General features: G+C 36.2%; 1 protein-coding gene across 1 annotated transcript in view; it reads right to left on the minus strand.

Moving 5' to 3' along the window:
• Nucleotides 1–18,493, minus strand: part of LOC127858096 (protein APCDD1-like) — a 50,711-nt gene that overhangs the window by 435 nt on the left and 31,783 nt on the right. The window lies entirely within an intron of this gene.

Here is an 18,493-nt window from a genome sequence, read left to right on the forward strand (position 1 = left end):
TTACACATAGAAAGTCTTGTTCTACAAAGTCTTAAACATCAACTATTCGTTTATGTTTTAAGACCAGAGGTACGATTTTACTAATATTTGGACTGTCAAATTTGTCAACCTGATAGGTAAGACAAGCGAGTTTTACAAATTAATGTGCAAATGAACGATATTTAATACTGTTACTTATCAATACGTCCGTATAAACTACGATAACAGGATGTGACGTATTTTTCTTTAGCTGTATTCTATTAACCTCAATGCCAGAACTCCGAATCCATTTGTCGCACTCGTTATCCAAAATACAATTTATTTCGATTGTGGATGGTCTTCTAAAATACCGGAATAATTTGAAGATCTCCTGTGCATCTGTATTTCGTTAATCCATCAAACAAACAACTTCCACGAAGTTCAACGCAAGATCCCACAACAAAACTTATCATGTCAGTGCCCAACCAACACGAAATGTGAGAGTAACGTAACGAACAATAAAAGTGATGCCGCGTGGTGCCTGTAAGCAGAGCTATTACCCGTAATTTCTACTACAGCACTGTCCGAATAATATTGCCCGAATATTGTTCAAATAAAGTTAACACTTCGTCCACTATTAAGTTATCTCCATCACATTTTGGAAAATGTCGGCCTGTTCTTAGAAATGGCCATTGACACGAAATCACTAGGTCTTTGTCCGGTATACAGATAACTCTTGCTGTTATCGTACTCTGTTTTCACGATTTCGTGCTCCACATGAGGTAAGGTCATCCCTAGTAGCACGCAGCCATCAGTTGATGTCACGTCCTGGGTCACCCACGACCTGGGTCACCCCAAGCTTCCAACTTCCTGCATCGCCACATTTACTTCCGGAATAACTGTTCATGAACATAAGCATCTGGTGATCGTTCGGCGTTATTTTCAGTTGGGTTGTCTTAAACACGAAATCACTCGCGGACGGAATGACCGCCGAGGCGCCCGTCCTTGCATATGGCCCTTAAATAGCGATGCTGTAGCTGGACTCCTTACAGAGCGGATCCCGGAAGAACTCGTACACTCCTTGAAAGGAGCGCCACCCTAGGAACGATAGGTGGCGCGTCAAAAATTGGCCGTTGGGTCTTGTTTCGCACCGCTGACTGATCCACTCCCCCGGAAGTGCCACGGCGCTGTTCTGGCGACGCGGAAGTACCGGGGATGCCTGTGTGACGCTTGTGATATCATCCGGCACACATCACATCCCTGTACCTGCAGATATAATAAAATACTCGTTTGGTGTTATTAACCAAAATATTTTAAAGAATAGCATATGTGTAATGCATAAAGGTTATTACGTTTGCTTAGTTCCAGAACGGTTGTATGAGCTAAACGTCAAATGGCTTGACAAAGTCAGTGTTAAAGCACGATTCGAACATTTAAAATTATATAAAGTGTTTAACTGCATACAAGACATGCAGCAAGAAAATGTCTTGCAGTTTTACATCAATGCTGTTTACTTCTCGCTCGGCAGCTGCTATACAGAAGTAATTGATCGCTTTATGATATTAGCAACTTGTCAAAGAGTAACACACAGTGAATGTGTAAACATAGATGAACTTATTAAGATGCGCTTTTTTATTCTTAATAGTAGAATAATAACAAATTGATATCATATCGCATAACCATCGGACACGATATAAACAATTCTATAAGCAAAAAGAATGAACATTGGCAACATTTCGAAACCTCAATTAACCCGAAACTTCAATGAACACTCCAGCGGCCATGTAATTGAATTATAGGTCAAAACACAAGAGAGCAAATATATTGTAACATTAAGTGATCCGAGCTATGTCGCAGCCATTTAAAAAGTTCTTAATATATGTCTTGGTTTCCGAATAAAAAACCGTTGACGCCTTTACCATTATTACGATGAAAATTATAGCCTCGGTAAAGGCTACAAGGTAATTCGAAACTTTCAACGGCCACTCCGCTGACATCTCTTAAACAGCACATATCTATGTACTGTCATGAATACCCGCTTTGTGCACCTTTGATGGTGGTTATGTTTACAATTAAATTACCCACAAGAAACTCATTACAAGCCAATTTGCATAGTTGTTAACAAAGTCATTGCACTGTCACACATTTCAGGGGCTGGCTTTAGGACTTTTCGTACAATTTGTATTAATTACGTGATGAGCCGAAATAAATCATTCCCATAATATTGTCGTCCCAGACATTTCATAACATTTCGTATCAAGTACTCGAATACAATCAAAAGGTGTGTGATACTGGTTGGTGAACATTTACTTCATAGAACGGAAAATGGCCTCTCCTTGATTATTCTCCATTGATTGGCGATTTACAACACAATTATAGAAGTAGCAATGCATACATTGTGGTAACTACAGAAAATGAAATATGTTGATTTAACATGATTACGCCTGTCAATAAAGCTCTTTGCCACAGACCATTTATGTTTTAAATAATTTTATATTTTTAATAGAGAAATGCGCCCCAATGCCAATTGTCCGTTTGGCTTGATCAATTCGAAATCATACGATGAATAAATAATTCTTTAATATTATGCCGGTAATTGTTATGTTTGAAGGTGGAATATACGAACCCATGGTTTCACGAGCGGTGCTTAGTAGTGCGTTGGCACGTACTGACGTCTTTGCGTCACATCCGTACTGACGTCACCAAGATGAAGCTCGCGGCGGATTACAGCGCCGGAAATGGATTTCTCGATTCTCCTTTCTACCCGTATCAACTGGATTTCGTTCATCGTGAAATTAAATAGTTTTGTGCAATCGCAGTCCTCCGCTGTTGCGCCGCCGTCTTCACGAGCATTGCGTTTCCTTGGAAACTTAAAATGTCAAATTAACGGAAGTTTTCACAAAGTTCACACTAGACTCACTGCAATATCTCTGCATCAATTTTACGAATTCCTTCGCCTTTGTATCGGTATATGGTATAACTTTGACCTCTGTGAGTTGATACCGAAACTCGAACCCGCCAGGGGTTCTCCAAGACTCGTGCACGAGCCGCACCGTGCCGCACGCATTAACGTAGTGTGTCACGTGACTGCAATCCTCGTCGGCGTAGTAGAACAGTTGTGCGGTGAAACATGATTTCCGGAACGCGTATTTTCGAATAACAGACTCGGGTCCTGGTCGGTTCTTACACCTAAAAGATGCACAATACCTGAGTTATAAATTGTTTTGGATATAGAATTAACCATCCTCAGCATGTCATTTCTTGTTTATGACTAGTTTCATGACTGACCTAAACAGATTTTCAAATGTGAGTCATACTATGTGTCCAATAAAATCGCCAACATTCGCTAAAATAGTTATCACTTTTAATACATAACATTCATGATATGATTTTGAAATAATTTTCAATTATTGAAATCGTTACGATGCAGTTCCAAGCAATATCTAAAAAAGTAAATATAGTAACCTAAAGCGAAGTACACAACATGTGTTTTTGGAATCTTCGTATTGCTTGTATGGAAAATGAAACACTTTCTTGACAAATAAGTCATATTTTCACGAGCAGTGTTTCCGTATATCTGATTATCGCACAAAGGCGTTGCCATATAATACGTACATGTATATCATATACAGTTTTGTTGCAATTTAACATAGTTGGGAATCAGTAAAAACACAATTCCATTCAACATATTATTACACGCATCGTGCGAAAATTGGTATTATGCCATATGCGACCAGGGAAGCTCCAGACCAGTCCGAGCATCCGCGCAGTTTGGAAAGGAGCTATCCTGCCCGTTAATGAGAACACGAAACCATGTGTGACTTTACAGCGGGCAGCGTAGTTTCTAATCAGACCGGGTGAGTGTGCCAGCTGGATTTGAGCTACGCTGGCCACAGGCAACATTAACCCCATTTTCGCATGAAGCGGCTTTTAAAAAATATATACTCTGTATTGCCAAAAAACTAAATTTCGAAACTCTTGACTTTCAATTACGCAACTCAGCTCTGAAAGGTCTCAAACTGAAGGAGGGTTGGGTGTTAACGGTCTTTGGTCGGATAATAATTCCAGATTTGCCCTCGTTTCAACGGACCTTTTGTTATCGTTCAAAAATAACAATTCGATGTATAAACGTTTATGTACTTATAATTGCTGTCCTTAATGTGATAAATGAATACATGCCAAAAATAATAAAATATTAAAGCCATGGACACTAAATGGACAAATAGAGCTAGTTCCGATTACTGAACCGGATTTCTGATTTTTAGCTCGGCTGTTTTTGGAGAAAACCCGAGGTATTGTCATAGCAAGCTCGTCGTGTCCGCCGTCCGCGTCGTGCTAAAACCTTAACATTTTGTCAATGTTTGGAACATTGGCTCTAAAATCAAAGTGCTTCAACATTCAACTTTGAAACTTCATATGTAGCTGCACCTTGATGAGTGCTACATGCCACACCCATTTTTGGGTCACTAGGTCAAAGGTCAAGGTCGCTGTGACTTCTAAAAAAAATCTGTCATTTATTTAAAACTGCACCCGCAGCCGAGCGTGGAACCCGTAATGCGATGCCCTTGTTTTGTATATGTTATCAATGTATGTTAACGAACCTTAGAAAATAGTAGTGAATTTGCTAATACTTCAGTGTGTATGTAAACACAACCAAATCTGTGCGTTGTCAAGTGTGCTTGTGTGTGTTAGTTAATTCAAACTATTCTGGAAAAGCAATTCTTAGCATGTCCGTGCTCGTGACAGGTGGTCATTTGTCAGTGATTTCTGTTCGGACTCCGTATATCACAGAGCTAACGTGAATATTGAATGAACAGCAACGTACCCCATTAATTAGACATGCCATAAACATTCATGCCTATTTTATATATTAAACAATTCATAAATCTTTGTTTCCGCATGTTTCGATGTACGTAGTTTAATTCTGTGTTATAATTCTTTATTATAATGATAAACAGTTAATGGTTTACTAAAAACACTGAGTATTTTACTCCATGTGGGGTCTTTACTTAAAACAGTCCCGTAATTAAGGCGCCTTTAGTTAATTTAATTGATCTCGACCTTCTTCACTTGACGTCACTAGCATTGTGAACCACTACATCAATATGTATGAGTGTTTCGTTATTAATCTAGAGGATTCACTTGAATGTAGTGGGCAATGTGCCATCATTTTATTTATTGTTATTTAATTAATTGTTACTAGTACATTCACCAATTCAGGGAACAGCGGTGTAGTCATGTTAAGTACATCGTTTGTGATCATTTGTGACATTCATGCTATTAGAGGGTCCGACGTTTTCCGTTCACACTCGAGTTTTAGAAGGCTTTGGTTGTTTGTTGCGTTTTTGTTTTCCGCTGATACAAATTTTGGCTACTTGATGACTTTTTAATACGATTGATTAGATCTAAGTGGCTATCAGTGCCCTTATTATGCACATCGTTTTAATCGTTATAATTAGCATTATCATCATCCACATATAAGCATCACCATAATCAACAACAACAAAAACGTCACATAATTTTGATTTACGAAGTCTCATATTGACTATTGAAAACCTTTTTAGTTTTTAATGATAATTTCTCATTTTTATTTGTTAGCGTTAGCAGACGCAATTTTGCAAATCAGTGTGGGCTTAGCTACGGCAGGAACCGTAACCCGTGACCCTGTGTGGATAACTGCAGTAAAATTAAGCAGACGAATGCTAAAAGCATCTGCTCTGACCACCGCATCTGCCTGTTCTCACTGGTACGGTACATAGTGTGTATATAACAGCTTGTAAGACAACGTTGGCCAGTCTAGTTTTTATCATAGAAATCTGTACATTTTGGCTGCTTTCAGGGAAAACGGGGCTTATTGCAGTCAGTCGGAAGTGTAGGCTCCATTATGTCCTTCTTTTCTATCTTCCAACTGGCCTCGTGTTTGGCTAGGGAACTTCCCGGATTTGTTAAGCGGACTGTGCCCCTTGCGTCTGGCTGCGTCTTACTGCAGCTCAAGTGTGCTCAGGCGCTTGCTGCCCTTCTCTCTAGGGGGACTTTCCACCTTGGCAGCATCAAATAAGATTAGCCTGTGCACACTGATTAGCTGTATCAATGATTTGGAAGAAAACATCTCGACCTGTGTTTTAAGACACACTCTTTATACATTTGAACGGGTTGTGGTCATTTCAAACTTGCTATATATAAAACTATAACATAATTTTGAAACTTTTAAAAAATTTACAGTTTACACAACGGGCAGTTACTCTAGCACTAAGTAATGCTGGTTTGAGTGTCACTCACACTGAAGAGATTCACTTTCCGTTGAATTTCAGCGGCGTTCGGGCGTTTACGGGAACGGCGAGCGATTCCCGTAGCGTCCGTCGGCAGTCGTCCTCTGCCCACGGTGCATGGTGAAGGTCACGTGATTTGACAGCCTGTGTCGGGACACAGGCTGGACGTATACAATTGTTTTTGTTGACTGTTACGCAATTATACGCAGAGCGTTTTGATTCTAAAATGTTATGTCAAATGTTCTGCCACTGAGCATATTACTTTTAATAACGATTCATATTAAGCATACGTTTTGTTGGATGCTGATAATAACTGATCAGTATTTACATTTGAGGGCTTCTGTGGTATATAGAAAAACATAAGTAAGCCAACCCCAAACCAGCTAAAAAGTTTTGATCTGACTATTTTCTCGGAATTTGATAAAGACGTTTAACTGGTAAAATAGATGTTTATAGATACAAATTGCCCGTTTTTATTATTGTTTTGTATATTTAATTCCATTTTAATTTCCCGCAACGAGATCTATTCATATGACAAATGAACACTTTTAGTGTTCGCGTATCGTATGTATATATATATATATATATATATATATATATATATATATATATATATATATATATATATATATATATATATATATATATATATTCGCGAGAAATTTAAATGGAATTTATTGTGTCGCAAATAAATAATAACGAGAATTTTGTATCTTCAAAAATCTATGTAATCATACCACATCTAGCGTTGCAATTATGGCTATTGCTATAAGGAACACTGATTGTTTAGGTGTTTACTTTATTTTACGAAATACTTTACGTAATTTTCGTTGATTTTGAGCGTTATAGAGGCGTTAATGGAACACTTATCAAAGTTGCTGTTAGCTTTGAAAACATTAGGTAAATTAAATTGTAGTAACAAGTATGCATTACATCATGTTTTAAATAACAGCACCCACTCGTGCATAGAATCCCATTTAAGGACGGGACAAAACAGTATCAAAACTAAGTTATTATAAATGTTTAAAATAAAATAAAACTCAAGTCTTTCTTTCTTCGCTCATACTTTTTGACTAGTCGTAAACATGAGAAATTGCTGGGATAGGTATGCTGTGGTCAAAAGGTCTTTTTCGCGTTGGGTGGCGTATAAAAGGAGACGGAAAAGCCAGTGTGTCTATCATGTTAAAATATGTATAAGACAACTAACTATTCTGCCGTGTGGACAGAGCATTTTATTTAAGCGAAAGCTGCAGGTATTGTTGTTATTGTATTCGCATAAGAATTAAATAGTTTACATTCCATCTATGGACTCGTGGTCCCGAAACTTGCAACTTGTGCGTGAGCTGTATCGAATATTTTGTTACTTGTTGAATTGAAGCGCGTGAGAACTATTTGTGCGGTATTGTTCTTTAATAGTTGACAAGGTGTAATGACTTCAACAGGTGTCCCCGGCTTAATGCGAATTCTATTCTAATTACTCCAGTCAATCGCCGTGTTTCGCAGCATGTTGTCAACATTTTGCATGTATCCTCAGTGTTCTTTTCAAAACATTTGGGTGTTTCTTGGTGTGAACTACGGCCACACGAGAGTTCATACAAGCACCTGTGGACGCTTTTTATTTGGAAATCAAATAATGGCATATTACAGTTTTGCACCAATAATATTATGTTTCAATGACTCAAACCTACCACACAATGTTTGCACAGGTGAGTCGACCTTCAATGTCACGCGGCGGCTTAAAGAATATGTTTTGTGATATTAAAATGTGGTCAGCGGTCAACTTTGGCGTGTCCACTGACGGTTTAAAAAGGGCCACATACTGTTAGCGGAATTAGAATTAATCTGATACTGATATCCGAAGCTCAATACAGTGAAACGCAAACAAACTCGAGCTGACTGGACAAACATGTACCGACATCGTTTACCGTCGCCAACTGACCGCTTGCAAGTCTGTATAGTCACTGGGCAAAAGCATAGAAAACGGAGAGATGAAACAGGTAGCGTATCAATTCCGCAAAAAAATCATTTCACAACACAATGTTCTGTTTACGAATATTACTAATTGCTTGTCTACATTGAAAATGCGCTCAGAAATCGATTTAGGATTGTAATCAATTACAACACACCAGGTATGTGAACAGGTGCCCATAACCACCGTGGTGTTTCTAAATACATGTATACTTATTGTATAACAAACAGAGAAAACATCTATTGTGCGTCCCTTACAATATACACATAAAGGAACATATCCAAAGCGCTATCGGTGTACTGGACCATATTTCTTGTATACTCAAAATACCTTTAGCCGCCACCCCCTAAACCTCCACCCCCTCCCCTACCCCCACCTCGTTGGCTGATTAACAATGAAATGATGAATACCGTGTCTTGTTAGATTAAATAAAAATGTGTGTATGTATGCAAATATTCTATGAAACACTAACCGGGTTACTAAATCATGGTACTGTGCTTTTGACAATATTTCACTTCCGAAATCTGGTTTTCTGTCTACATTCGCTCGGGATGCATTTTCTTGAAAGTAACATGGTCGCGCCATTGTTTTGCAATTGTTGGGAGACTATTTTCATTTTAAATTAGTATCATGCTGCAAAAATCGGAAATGAAGAAAGAGGAAGAAAAATGCACTGCATGTTGGCCGTTTTATATCTGGACCATATAGGCATTTGATTCAATGAATCGTACAATAAACTTTTGAGAACCTAATTAACAAGTACTGTATTAATAAGGACACACACATGGTTTCGCAAATTACAAGAACATGTCGACATTTCCTTCTAGATTATATGATACCAGATTTAGTCCTACTTATTGCATAGAACTAAATGATACAAATGCTACGGCAGCCGTAGGTCAACGAGTGCGTTAGGTCTTCTTGGCGCATACATGATGACTAAGGACACACGTGAAGCTTTATTTCTCTGAATTAGTCCTGGAATTGAATAACTTGACAGCAAAATACAAATTTTTATCATATGGGTTCGGAATAACGTAAATTACGATTTTATGTTAAATGGGAAGAAAATCAAGTTTGCATATGTTTAGAAACCATCTGGAAATGTTCGTAAATATGTTTGTGTAGGGAAAACAATATCGGTACATTTTGAATATGCTTATCACAAATATCAATTATTAGGTCGATAATATTTTGAAGCAAACGAGCAACACCTTTACTATAAAAAAAATCTTACAAATTCATTGCAATACGGTGGCCTATTATTCATTATAGGCGATAAGGGCATGTCAAAATTCTGTTAAATAAATAGTGTTAAATAAAATGGAATTAAATACCATGCTAATGATTGGCGTGATCACAGCGAGTGATATGGTGGCAAATATTGACCGAATCATCAGAAGTATATCTCATTTGGGTTCAGATAATACATTTGGAATAGGGCAAGGTTCGAAACACTTTGAACAGGACATTGTCGACAGGTTACACATCACTATGACACTATTAAGGTCACATCTTGGTCTGGATTAAACGTCAATTGTGCTGATGAGACCAATTAAATTATTGGGCCGATTTTCAAAGATATTTTTTGTTTGATTGTCCCACTGAAACGTTATCACATTTCAGTATAGTCAATACGCCATGAAAGGGTTAACAAGTTTTGTTTTGTATTGATATAAAGTATTTGGACGATGTATCATGGAATATTTAATATATTTATAAACATAAATATAAAAGAATTCCGGAAATGCAATATCGGACTTTACACTAACTTCTTCGTGTTATAGTGTGATTGTTTCATTTTAATGACTGTATGATTTTAACCAATGTATGCATGAAATCAATACATAAACCATAATAATCGCAATTATCATTTACATATCTCAATATTTAATATATTGAAAATGACCGCTTTGCCTCACTTGCCGCCTTCAGTTTATTGAGATGCCTCAGTGATGGATCCAGAATTTCGGGTCGGAGTGCGTAACTGATATCAAGAATACGTAATCATCCTTTATGTTTTCAGTTTACGCTTAAAATAAACAGAGTGGCGAGCTAAGAAAAATGTAAACATATGTTCGCAATTTTTCTACATGTTTATATTTACCCGTATTTTAACCTTCAAGTTTCGATAGTGGGTTGGTCGGGGTAGGTTATGTCAGTGTTAATTAAGTTATACACAATAATGCATCAGTTTTTTACAAACTTGAGACTACAAATAAAATATAAAAGCATGCATAGTTCGGACATTTTATGTTTGCTGCCACCACATATCCGCTAGTGGTCTTAAAATTCCATGTGCGTTTACGCATTCTGAAGAGCCCGGTCGTGTTAGATTAACGCTCTCATCGTTTTAAACATTTGACTACCTTTAAACGGGCTCTCCGTATAACGAGCATTCTCGTGTTGTTTAATAAAGTACTAATCCCAAAAGCACACCATAATATTTTCAGAGATATTAACAGTTCAACATTCGCAAAACCAGAGCATTGTTTACTATTACGTTACTTTGGCTAAATTTAATTTACACCTTGATCTAAAACCTGTCTTATATTCGGGGTAGGGGCAAAATTTTAATTTAATTGTTTTTCACACATCGGTGTTCGGTCCCCATTTTTCCAAAATAGGTTCATCATGATTTTCAAATTACGAAATAAAACAAAATGAAGGTTTGTTCGGAATAAATGTTTTGTGAAGTAATTTAGAGAGGAATCTCTTGAAAACAAATGTTTGTTTGACATCTTCACATGAAATGTGGTAACTCGATATAAACTAAATATGTGCCTTTTCACACCCTGTATTAGATTTCGCACTATAGATCCACTGCCTTAAGTACGAAATGAAAGTATTTCGAAACAAATCTTTTTCCACAAACTTTCATAAAATAACACGTAGGATAAAAAAGACACAATTGCATGCATGTACTCGAGTTAAAAAAATCATAATATGGGAAACAGAATTTTACTTCCAAATAGCAATTAATAAATTAAATAAATAATAATCAAATATGTGCGGCCTGTATACGAATTGGTTTGTACGTGTTAAACGAAATGCATATTAGTCATGTAAAGAAGTATCCTTATATGGTCTCATACATGTTAACAATGCCAAATGTAAGTAAATTCAATCTTAAGACCGAAAGCTAAAGCTTTAATAGTGAAAAAGGCATCACGAACAAACCACAATGCGTCCTTTTTCGTTTTCGTTTCGTAAGAAATGCACGAAATTAGGTTCGCATAATTGCCACACGTCACTTCGTTACCTTCATAAACCTTCAGTTACGATAATCTTTAGTGCGCAATAACACGTTTGTTAACACGCCTGTTTTGTTTGAAAATATTAATTTGATACCAATTGTTGCCATATCGATCTACCGGATGGTTGCGCCGGTGACGTTCATTCGGTGGAAGTATTTTTGTATTTTATCTTGCATGTTGGAATATGAACTGTTTGCAGTTGACTACCACATTTGTTACAAATATCGGAATAAATACGAAAAATTGAATCAAAATGTGCCGTAAATCGCAAGAATAAATTACATGCAAATTGCGATTCATTGATATTGAACGGACTAATGAAGATACGTCTTCACTAATTTTATACGTATATTTTTACCATTTCCCAACACACTTTTTGATCACATTGGCTTTATTTAATAGTGTTTTCAAGGAATTACATTTTCATCAATATGTACATCAACGAGAAACATGTTGGAAATAATGATGGTACTGAAACCCAGAACGCCGCACAATTAAACAGCCATTATTTACAAAAAAAATCAACGTATTATTGTGTTAATTAGTATATAACTCTGCAGTTATTCTTTTGCGCTTTCTTCATATACAGTTTAAAAAAACTGATTTATTTAAAATCCGATTACGGATAATTGGCTAGCCCAATGATAAAGCAATAAGGCATCGTACATTAAGATGAAAGTTCCCATAAATCATCTTCATGTAAAAGTGAACCCCGATCTTCATAAAGTCGAGCAAATCAATCGTTAAAGCCGTATTGTAAGACTTCCAGTCTAGTACGTTTCACGGGCTTGTGTGTGATCGACAATGGCCCAGTCCCATTCGGGTTATCGTTAGGGGCCGTGCCAATTTTTCTGCTTAATTAAATCTATGCAACTGGTCAATTAACTTTAAATTTGATAAATACCAAATTTGTTCTTTCATAGAACATTCCTCTCTAAAGTCAATCTATGCTCCACATTTTTAACATTTTGAACATGCGCTTGAGTTTATGGATTCTGTACTATAATTATATAAAGGCCATTTTATTTTAGATTACAACAATGTATTTATAACACAAATCCTTTAATGGGATTTGCGTTATTCCATAGGTTTGCAATTGTTCTAATACCCCCACGGTGACCTGCCCCCCCCCCCCCCCTATTAGCCATCACATTAAGAATGTTGCTTGCAACTTCATCTATCCGGGTAAAGGTGTGTGCGGGTTCTTCTTCTGTCAGAGGAAGTGCGGAACAAGTTCAATTAATTTTCCGAATCAATAAGAGGATAGAACCATTGCTGTTGTAAGATAATAAGTAGTTTTATCACATGCCATACCCTGTTTCCCATGTAATAGAACCATTACATATATGTGTATCTTACACATGTGTAATATACTTTTTAAGCATTTTCATTGGCTTAGTTTACGTTTATTGACCAATCGTATTTTGTTGTTTTGCTGAAATGACGTTCCAACGTAAATGACGTCAGGAAATGTAAACAACATTCGGGATTTATCATTATGTTTGCGTAAATATTTATTTTATTTGCTCATTTAAAAGAATGTGATAAAACTATCTCATACTCGTTGTCATATCTACCGAATCAATAAGAGGCTAGAGCCATTGCTGATGTAAGATAATAAGTAGTTATATGTATTTGATAAATTGAGTTCTCGCATTTTTACATCTGTAAAGCGTTGGTTTTAAACGATAACAAGTGCACATTCGTCGTATAATTATCTTAATCTAAAATGAATGGTTTTGATTTCAAAATATACTGCTTATCAATGATTTACTAGTATCCCGTTTTATTTGATATGATCCGTGTAATAGGCTTTGAAATAAATATATTTTAATTAAAATTCTGGAGTGTTCGGTTGCATATCATAATTAATATAAATAGCTTTAAAGTTTTGTTATAAAATAACTGGATACGTGATAAAGGAATCTCTATCAGCAGTTTAATTCTAGAGAATTAATAACATTTCACACACAAAACATGTCTGAAGCTGGGGCCAAAGATATTCTTAATGCGCGACTTCAAACGCCCTTATGACCTATTGTATCATAGTATTTCTGTGCAACAGAAAACATTGTAGCGCCGTTAAATGTCGCATCGACGTTATATGTCGCAGGCTACGAGATTTGTCGCAACGTTGACGATAAATGTCGCAAGGAACGATAAATGTCGCAAATCCTACTGACGATATATGTCGCAACTTTAACGATAAATGTCGCAAAAATTTCAACTGCCGATATATGTCGCAACATTAACGATAAATGTCGCACACCTTTGTAAGTCATGTTAAAAACGAAAACTTGAAGTAAAATGACTAAAACTTTAAGGTAAGATTTAGATTACCCGACGAGGTTCTTTGAGCCGACTTCCACTAGGATGGTCAGTTTTTAGTTAGTATTGTACGAAATGGTCAATTGTGGTCAGTATTTTCCATAATTGTCAGTTGCGGTCGGTATTGTCCGAAATGGTCAGTTGTGATCAATATTGACCCAATCAATTCTTATAATTCTTGGCTCGAGTAGCCAGTTGTTGATTTCCCTGTGCTAAATGGACTGCTGTTATCAAGATTGGCCAAATGTTGTAAGATATAATAAAACTGTAACATTATTACAGCAACACAAATTACGATAAAATTGTATTGAATATTGTATGTCATCTCCGCCAGCGCTCAGGTTATCACCGCCAGCGTTAAGGTCATCACCGCCAGCGCTCAGGTCATCACCGCCAGCGCTCAGGTCATCACCGCCATCGCTCATGTCATCACCGCCGACGTTCAGGTCATCATCGCTCGTAGGTGGATCAGTTTCCCACGTTACTTGTGCTGATGTGTCTACAATTCTTTCTAATACATGTCTATTATAACCAAGGGCAACGTAATGCTCACCGGCGCCCTTTGGGTAATGTCCAAGTATTATTAGAGGGTAACGGCTTGACAGACATGAACTCCCATCCGGACAGCTCCAAACTGACAGTTTCCGTTCCAACTAGGATCCATTACGACGGGCAATCTGAATTCCGATCTCAAGTTTTCAAGCAGAGACGATTTTGTTGTAGCTATGCAATACTGTTTTCGATGTAACCGTTTCTTGTTGGATGCACCAGTTGATGTACACGTATATTGTGCGAGGTTGCTTACGTGGTACCATTTTTCTTCCGAACGGGTAGATTGTCCTGCTCGAGCAGATTCGGGGACACGATATTTAATTTTGTGCATGTTTGTTTTCATAGATCGCTTCTGTATCACCCCATCTACTTCCCATATTCTCCTATTTAATAAACCTTTTTTCTTATAGCGTAACAGCACTGAGTCTCCAATATTATAAATCGGTGTTTTGTTTGCCTTCTCTTGAGCTCTGTCGTTTCGCCTATTACACTGTAGTGTTGCGACTTTTGCGGCATCTCTTAGTTTGTTTATTAGCAGTTTGCGATATAGCTTTGAATTGTCATTATAAGGATCCCTTCCATTGTAAACTTCATGCGGTGACTTCCATGCTAGACATTCTTTTGGGTCATTGTTAAGTATACGTTGATACTCTGGTAGCTGTTTTGCCCAGTTTATACCAAAGCTATTCGCATGCGTCAAATCGTATGCAATCTTTTGCTTCAATGTTTTTATGCATCCTTTCAACTTTACCCTGACTTTGAGGGTGATAAGGGCGACTTTTGATATTCTTTATATTGAGAACTTTCAACAACCGTTTTACTTCCCCATCGAATTCACGTCCTCTATCATGCTGAATTATTTTTGGTTTACCATAGTCTGCAAATATGCGACTGAAATGTTTAGTGATTACATCGGCTGATTTGCTAGGTATAGCTCGTAACCGCACAAACCGACTAAATATATCCATTACGCTTAGAATGAATTTACACTTTTCTTTATTGTATATAACTGCATGTCTCTGCATATCGACGAGATCGATTTGAAGTATATCGTGCACAGAACTGCTGCACACATGCTTTAGAGAGGCATTGTTCGAAAACTTTGCATTTCCCTTCTGATAATCCGGCAGTTAAGAAATAACTTGCTTTATCTTTGCCTCTGAAACTCCAGTATATCTTCGTTTTAACAGATGATATAACCTTCTCACACCAATGCCTTTACTTTTATGGTAATTATGAGTTATAACTTTGCTGCATTTTGATTCACACAAAAGTTCTTTTCCCTTATAGTACAGTCGATTATTTTCAATCGAATAAAACTCTTTGTTTCTGTGAAATCTTCGCAGTGTAGATCGTTCTTAGGGTGTCCTTTCTGCAACCGGTACATGATAGGTCCCTTCCGATACCGCTTCGAACATGATCCTATACTCTGTATCGGACATTAGCCCGCACGTCCTCCAGCCCTTTGCTAGCGCCATCATAATCTGCAACAGCAAACATATCAACCTGAAATAAAGCATTAATATTATGTTAGTTAACAGCAATAAACTAAAACTATGTTAACGGTTCTATTATCTTATTGCTTTAACTAATAATTATGTTTTATCAACGTTAAACTGTTGTAATATTTTTAGAATACTTTTTTTTCGAAAAATCGCACAATACGGGAATTTGAATCTTTATTATAAGACCTTGATCAACAAGCAATAGAGCTCACTGTTTACCAAGCTTGACATAAAAGTACACTGCTGACATTATTCCAATTGAAACGTTATGGTTACGACGTCATTTCCCCTGACCTGCACCGGCCGATTATATGAGACCTTAATTGTGCGTTCCCTGATTCCATAGCAAGCGAAACGTATTTTCCCCATGCGATCGCACATGTAATAAGCATTTGGTAATACGATGGATGGACAAAGTGTCAAGTAAATTCGGCAAGTACTTTGATAATGATTGAAACACTCTAGATGCTTTGGGGCTGACCCTCGTATCCCCTTATCTCAACATTTTACAGTATTGTTTAAATTAATGTATCGCGAGACGAGCGCACTGAGTTAAAGGGCGAATACTCTTATGATTTTGTCGGAGCAGAAGTCAAAATCTGCCTCCGGGGTGAATACTATCGATTGTTTCCATTGGCTAATTTAATACAGAGCGCGTGATAACGAATTGCGACGGCACGTGGGCCAATATCCACGCAGAGTTGTCGTTCCTTGCTCTCACATACAACTCTGCGAAAGGCTCAGCCCTCCATTTTGTCTATAAAATAGATAAAACCGAACAAACGCATCCAACGTATATTTGATTGTATATTTAAGATCGCATGCATTAAATTAAGAAATATGACTTTTAAATGTACGATAAATCGTGCAAAAACTTGCAAGTTTTAATGCAACTCTTTGAAACTAATTTATTGCCCATTTACGCAGATGGAATCATTCCACGCACTTCACAAATGTAAACAATTGAACATATTTTTTTGAGTGACGTTAGGAATTGCTTCGACGTGTGTATGTATGTTGGTTTCTTAACATAAAAAACATATCAATTTTATAATAATGAATTAAGACTGATAAAAGATATCTTTTTTTTTTCTCATTTATTTTTCCATATATGTTATTTACATTGATACCAGTTACATGTTTATACATAAAACATACAACATAAAAGGCATATTCATTCAGGATTATTTTCGAGTTGTACATAAGTATATAGACATATACTACAATGTATTCATTCATTAAAGTTGTTACATATACAACATATATTTGTCAGAGTTATACAAAACACACACACGCACACGCACACACGCACACGCACACGCACACACAAACACACACACACACACACACACACACACACACACACACACACACACACACACACACACACACAATACACAATGTGTTTAGACGGTTCTTGAAAAAATAACAACATTTTAAAACATGTTCAGAGCATAATAAAAAAGTTTTTAATTATTAATTGGGATATACTTTTGGTTGACGTTTTTTTTTTAAAAATATAAAAAAATAAAACATACTATTATTGATACTATGGGCACATATGTATTCAAAGAGGTTATCTAAGTTGTATTGGTTGCAAAATATCTCACGAAGTGGATCCATTTTTGGTTATGTTTTTCAAGTTTGTTTTTAGAAAGGGCAATTTCTGCTTCTGTCTGTATTTTTATCTTAAGATAATTAAGAAAAATGTTGAAGTTTGGGATACATTTTTTTATTTTCATATTAAATATGAATGTTTTTATTAAGATTAATATAAAATTTAAAACATCGCTGTAAACCTTTTTGTCGATAATACCAAAAAAAGCCATTTCTTTGTTTAATTTTATTTCAATATTCACTTGTTTTAGAAAGTACTGCAGTTTTGTCCATAATTCTTGAATGTAAGCGCATTCCCAAAATAAGTGGTCAATTGTTTCAATATCTGATTGGCAAAACTCGCACAAACTACACTCTTTCAGTCCGCATTTTGTTAAAAATTTATTTGTTGGTATTATTCGAGATAAGAATTTATATTGAAAGTTACGCAGATATGTATCAATGGTTGACTTAAATGGAATTATATATATTATTCTCCAGTCGGTATTTTCATTTACATTCAATTGTTTTTTCCATTTCATTTCAGTAGAGTTGTCATTTGTATTTTGTGATTTTTGTTGTTTACTATAAAGTGTTTTGTTTATTTGCTTGGAATTCTCTATTACATTCCAAAACGTTTTTTCTGGCATTGTACATGTATTTATCCCTTGTGTTTGCAATATTGTTTTATATTCGTTTGGAATCGCGGATAATAGTGAATAATAATTTAAAAATTCTTGTGGATTTATGTTATATAAGTATTGCATTTCACTAAACGTATAATATGTATTTATTTGATAATTGTAAAAATGGCCAATTGTTTTTACACCCTTATTATACCAGTTTACTAGGAATATAGATTTGTTATTGATTTTTATATCTTTGTTGTTCCATATAACATGATGACATAAGGGGATATTTTTTTGTGAATTATTATATTGGTTTTTGATGTTTTGCCATGCGGTAAGCATCTCTTTTAAGAATACATTTTCTTTACTTACTTTATTTATTATTGCTTCATCTAAGTTACATTCAAATATAAGACTTGTTCCAACGTTT

Source organism: Dreissena polymorpha, chromosome 14, assembly GCF_020536995.1.
Source record: "Dreissena polymorpha isolate Duluth1 chromosome 14, UMN_Dpol_1.0, whole genome shotgun sequence".
In the NCBI taxonomy this organism is placed as follows: domain Eukaryota; kingdom Metazoa; phylum Mollusca; class Bivalvia; order Myida; family Dreissenidae; genus Dreissena; species Dreissena polymorpha.